The sequence below is a fragment of the Dermochelys coriacea genome, chromosome 9, assembly GCF_009764565.3.
Source record: "Dermochelys coriacea isolate rDerCor1 chromosome 9, rDerCor1.pri.v4, whole genome shotgun sequence".
Classification (NCBI taxonomy): Eukaryota; Metazoa; Chordata; order Testudines; family Dermochelyidae; genus Dermochelys; species Dermochelys coriacea.
In genome coordinates, this window is record NC_050076.1 from 59,360,663 (window position 1) to 59,366,662 (window position 6,000).

Genomic DNA, 6,000 nt, shown 5'->3' on the forward strand with positions numbered 1-6,000 from the left:
ACCTCAGGGCTTTGGTCTCCTTCCCCCAGTGAACCTAGTTTAAAGCCCTCTTCCCTAGGTTAGCCAGCCTGCTTGCAAAGATGCTCTTCCCTCTCTTCGTTAGGTGGAGCTCGTCTCTGCCTAGCACTCCTCCTTCTTGGAACACCATCCCATGGTCAAAGAATCCAAAGCCTTCTCTCCGATACCACCTGCGTAGCCATTCGTTGACTTCCATGATTCAACGGTCTCTAACCAGAACTTTTCCTTCCACGGGGAGGATGGATAAGAACACCAGTTGCGCCTCAAATTCCTTTATCCTTCTTCCCAGAGCCACGTCGTCTGCAGTGATCCACTCAAAGTCATTCTTGGCAGTATCATTGGTGCCCACATGGAGAAGTAGGAAGGGGTAGCGATCCGAGGGCTTGATGAGTCTCTCCGTCACATCATGAATCCTAGCTCCTGGCAAGCAGCAGACTTCTTGGTTTTCCCGATCGGGGTGGCAGATAGATGACTCAGCTCCCCTGAGGAGAGAGTCCCTGACCACCACCACCCACCTCCTCCTCTTCAGAGCGGTGGTCGTGGAATCCCCATCCCTAGGACAGTGCATCTCATGCCTTCCAATCAGTGGAGTCTCCTTCTGTTCCCTTCCCTCAGATGCATCATCTAGTCCACTCTCCACATTAGTACCTGTGGAGAGAACATGAAAATGGTTGCTTCCCTGTATCTGCGTTGCTAGTATATGGACGCTCCCCTTTCTTCTTCTGGAGGTCACATGCTGCCAAATTTCTTCACCATCCTTCTGTCCCCACTGCGCAGCCTGCTCTGAATCTTCAGAACACTGTGTCCGTAGAAGCATATCCTGACATCTGTCCAGGAAATCTTCAGTTTCTCTTATGCAACGCAAGGGCGATACTTGTTTCTCCAGACTTTGAACCTTCTCTTCCATATGGAGACCAGCTTGCACTTTGTACAGACAAAGTCGCTTCTGTCCTGTGGAAGAAAGACAAACATGGCACATCCAGTGCAGGTCACAACAGCTGAACACTCCCCGTCCATATTACCATAAGAATGTACAAAGCCCTGTGTCTCTGAGTACAGAAGGAATCAATAGCAAGAAACAGCTTTTTTTCACTCTCAGCACTAGGATTGCTTTCTTCAGCCTGCTTCTCTGACCCAAAACCTCTTCACAGGTTTCTGCCACTCTGCTTTCAGCGGCTTCTTAAGGCTAGCGCACGTGCTCTCTCTCTATTCCACCACCTTTTTCAGCATGTTCTCTTCCATCGCACCTGGTCACAATACCCAACTCTGCTCACCTGGTGCTAGTTTCTGGGCAGACTCTATTACACTTTGTTTTAAGTGTGGCCGCTTTAATTGTCTCGTACAACGGACTTAAATGTGGTGCTCAATCCCCTGTGTCAGGTTAAAGAGGTTTTTAACTCCACTTATAACAAGGTTTCACCTAGCTCATAACAGATGATTTTAGGTGCTATTAAAAATAATCAGTTGAGTTCCTGGCTCCCAGCTCTGTGCTTATACCTTGTTTTCCCTTCTCTAAGTTACTGTTTGATGGGAGGAAGTTAAACGTAGTCTCAGGACAGTTAGGCCAGGGGATCCATACCAATGTACTTGAGCTCTTGTCAAATGCATCTCAAAACAGTAACTCGAGTAGCTTAGGTTCAAAATGTTCCTTGTATTTTAATGCAATGCTAGTTACAGAAAGTCCTTTATGCTCTAACAACCTGAAAATGGGTGTTCTTGGGGGTTTTAGTTATTCTACCAGGTTAGTGCACATGGGTAATAAAACTAACAAACAAGAGAATTCTGGGATCTGGCCATTGAATGCTCAGTTCTTGGTCTGCTTAAACCATGTACTAACACTAATCCAACTTTGCCTCTAAAGACAAGACCACAGCCTGAGGTGCTCTGGACGCCTGCCAGAAAAGTTGCATTTGTCTCTAGTTTCCTCCTATTTATCGTTACCTTCCAGACTTGGTCAGTTTCCACTCTACTCGCAGGCCAAAGTCCAAAATGCCTTCAACCAAACCAGCAGCAAGTGAGATCTTAGCCCTGGTCTACACTAGCAGTTGAGGTCGAATTTAGCAGCATTAAATCGATTTAACCCTGCACCCATCCATACGACAAAGCCCTTCCCCCCGACTTAAAGGGCTCTTAAAATTGATTCTTTACTCCACCCCCGACAAGGGGATTAGCACTGAAATTGGCCTTGCCTGGTCAAATTTGGGGTAGTGTGGATGCAATTTGACAGTATTGGCCTCTGGGAGCTATCCCGGAGTGCTCCATTGTGACCACTCTGGACAGCACTCTCAACTCAGATGCACTGGCCAGGTAGACAGGAAAAGGCCCATGAACTTTTGAATCTCATTTCCTGTTTGGCCAGCATGGCAAGCTGCAGGTGAGTGCAGAGCTCATCAGCAGAGGTGACCATGATGGAGTTTCAGAATAGCAAAAGAGCTCCAGCATGGACCAAACGGGAGGTACGGGATTTGATCACTGTATGGGGAGAGGAATCCGTGCTATCAGAACTCCATTCCAGTTTTTGAAATGCCAAAACATTTGTCAAATCTCCCAGGGCATGAAGGATAGAGGCCATAACAGGGACCCAAAGCAGTGCCATATGAAACTTAGGATTGCCTTAGCTTCTTATCAGAGAGGCAAATGGCCACTCTAGGTCACAGCCCCAAACATGCCGCCTCTATGATGAGCTGCATGCCATTTTAGGGGTTTCAGCCACCATTACCCCAACTGTATGCTTTGACTCTGTCAATGGAGAGGGAGGCAACACGGAAGCAGGTTTTGGGGACGATGAGGATGATTGATGAGGTTGTAGATAGCTCACAGCAAGCAAGCAGAGAAACCGGTTTTCCCAACAGCCAGGAACTGTTTCTCACCCTGGACCTAGAGCCAGTACCCCCCCAAATCCACCCAAGGCTGCCTCCTGGACCTGCCAGGCGAAGAAGGGACCTCTGGTGCGTGTACCTTTTTAAAATAGTATACATGGTTTAAAAGCAAGCATGTTTAATGATTTGACTTGCCTTGGCATTCGTGGCTAGTACAGCTACTGGAAAAGTCTGTTACGTGTCTGGAGATGGAGCAGAAATCCTCCAGGGACATCTCTATGAAGCTCTCCTGGATGTACTTCCAAAGCCTTTGCAAAAGGTTTCTGGGGAGGGCAGCCTTATTCCATCTACCATGGTAGGACACTTTACCATGCCAGGCCAGTAGCACGTAGTCAGGAATCATTGCAGAACAAAGCAGGTTTCAGAGTAGCAGCCGTGTTAGTCTGTATTCGCAAAAAGAAAAGGAGTACTTGTGGCACCTTAGAGACTAACACATTTATTAGAGCATAAGCTTTCGTGAGCTACAGCTCACTTCATCGGATGCATTACAAACAAACAGTGCAGTGCAGTGTATGTTTGCTGCCATTCAAACAACATCTGTTCTTTATCTCTCTGTATTATCCTCAGGAGAGTGATATCATTCATGGTCACCTGGTTGAAATAGGGTGCTTTTCTTAAGGGGACGTTCAGAGGTGCCCGTTCCCGCTGGGCTGTTTGCCTGTGGCTGAACAGAAATCTTCCCCGCTGTTAGCCACATGGTGTGGGGAGGTGGGGGAGGGGTTAGCCACGCAGTGGGAGGAGGCAAAATGCGACCTTGTAACAAAAGCACATGTACTATGTATGTAATGTTAACAGCAAGGTTTACCATGAAAGAGTGTACCCATTGTTCTATAAAATGTCTTTTTTTTTTTTTTTTTTTTTTTTTTTTTTCCCCCTCCACCAGCTGCATGTGTTTTCAAGAATCGCAGGATCTTCTCCTTCCCAGAGGCTAGCATAGATTAGAAGGTGAAAAAATGCACTCATGATGAAATGGTCTCTGCCATCATGCTGTCCTCCCACACTGATGGAGCACAGATGAATGCATGGAGGCAGACAATGTCAGAGTGCAGGAAAGCACAAAATGAACATGAGGAGAAGCGGCGGGCTGAAGATGATAGGTGACAGCAGCGTGATGAGAGGAGGCAGGATTCAATGCTGAGGCTGCTGGAGGATCAAACTAATATGCTCCAGCATATGGTTGAGCTGCAGGAAAGGCACCTCGAGCACAGACCAACGCTCTAGCCCTGTGTAACCAACCGCCCTCCTCCCCAAGTTCCATAGCCTCCTCACCCAGATGCCCAAGAACACGGTGGGGAGGCCTATGGCTACCTAGCCACTCCACCCCATAGGAGGGCCCAAGCAACAGAAGGCTGACATTCAATAAGTTTTAAAGTGCTGTGTGGCCTTGTCCTTCCCACCTCCACCACCCTTCCCTGGCTATCTTAGCAGTTATCCCCCTATTTGTGTGATGAATTAATAAAGAATGCATGAATGTGAAGCAACAATGACTTTATTGCCTCTGCAAGCGGTGATCAAAGGTGGAAGGGGAGGGTTGTTAGCTTACATGGAAGTAAAATGAACCAAGGGGAAACAAACAGAACTTTCACACCGTAGCCTGGCCAGTCATGAAACTGGTTTTCAAAGCTTCTCTGATGCGCACTGTGCCCTCCTGTGCTCTTCTAACCGCCCTGGTGTCTGGCTGCGTGTAACCTGCGGTCAGGCGATTTTGCCTCAACCTCCCACCCTGCCATAAACATCTCCCTCTTACTCTCTCAGATATTGTGGAGCAAGCAGTAATAACAATGGGAATATTGGTTTTGCTGAGGTCTAAGCGAGTCAGTAAACTGTGCTAGCACACTTTTAAATGTCCAAATGCACATTCTACCACTATTCTGCACTTGCTCAGCCTGTAGTTGAACAGCTCCTGACTACTGTCCAGGCTGCCTGTACATGGCTTTATGAGCCATGGCATTAAGGGGTAGGCTGGGTCCCCAAGGATAACATTTCAACATCCCCAACAGTTATTTTCTGGTCTGGGAAGAAAGTCCCTTCCTCCAGCTTTTGAAACAGAGTTCCTGAAGATGCGAGCGTCATGTACCGTTCCCAGCCATCCCACATTGATGTTGGTGAAATGTCCCTTGTGATCCACCAGTGCTTGCAGCACTATTGAAAAGTACCCCTTGTGGTTTATGTACTCGCCGGCTTGTTGCTCCGGTGCCAAGATAAGGATATGCATTCCATCTATTGCCCCACCACAGTTAGGGAATCCCATTGCAGCAAAGTCATCCGCTATGACCTGCACATTTCCCAGACTCACTACCCTTGATATCAGCAGACCTTTGATTGCGTTGGCTACTTGCATCACAGTAGCCCCCACAATAGATTTGCCCGCTCCAAATTGATTCTCGACTGACCGGTTAGCTGTCTGGCATTGCAAGCTTCCACAGGGCTATTTCTACTCGCTTCTCAACTGTGAGGGGTGCTCTCATTTTGGTATTCTGGTGCTTCAGGGCAGGGGAAAGCAAGTCACAAAGTTCCATGAAAGTGCCCTTATGCATGCGAAAGTTTCACAGCCACTGGGAATCATCCCAGACCTGCAACACTATGCAATCCCACCAGTCTGTGCTTGTTTCCCGGGCCCAGAATTGGCGTTCCACCGCATGAGCCTGCCCCATTAACACCATGATACCCACATTGCCAGGGCCTGTGCTTTGAGAGAAGTCTGTGTCCATGTCCTCATCACTCTTGTCACTGCCCTGACATCGCCTACTCAGCCGGTTTCAGTTTGGCAGGTTCTGGTGCTGCATATACTGCTGGATAATGTGTGTGGTGTTTAATGTGCTCCTAATTGCCAAAGTGATCTGAGTGGGCTCCATGCTTGCCATGGTATGGCGTCTGCATGGAAAAAAGGCACGGAACAAATGTCTGCTGTTGCTCTGACGGAGGGAGGGGCGACTGACACATGGCTTACAGGGTTGGCTTACAGGGAATTAAAATCAACAAAGGAGGTGGCTTTACATCAAGGAGAAACAAAAACAACTGTCACACAGAATGGGCCCCTCAAGGATTGAACTCAGAGCCCTGGGTTTAGCAGGCCAATGCTCAACCCACTGAGCTATCCCTC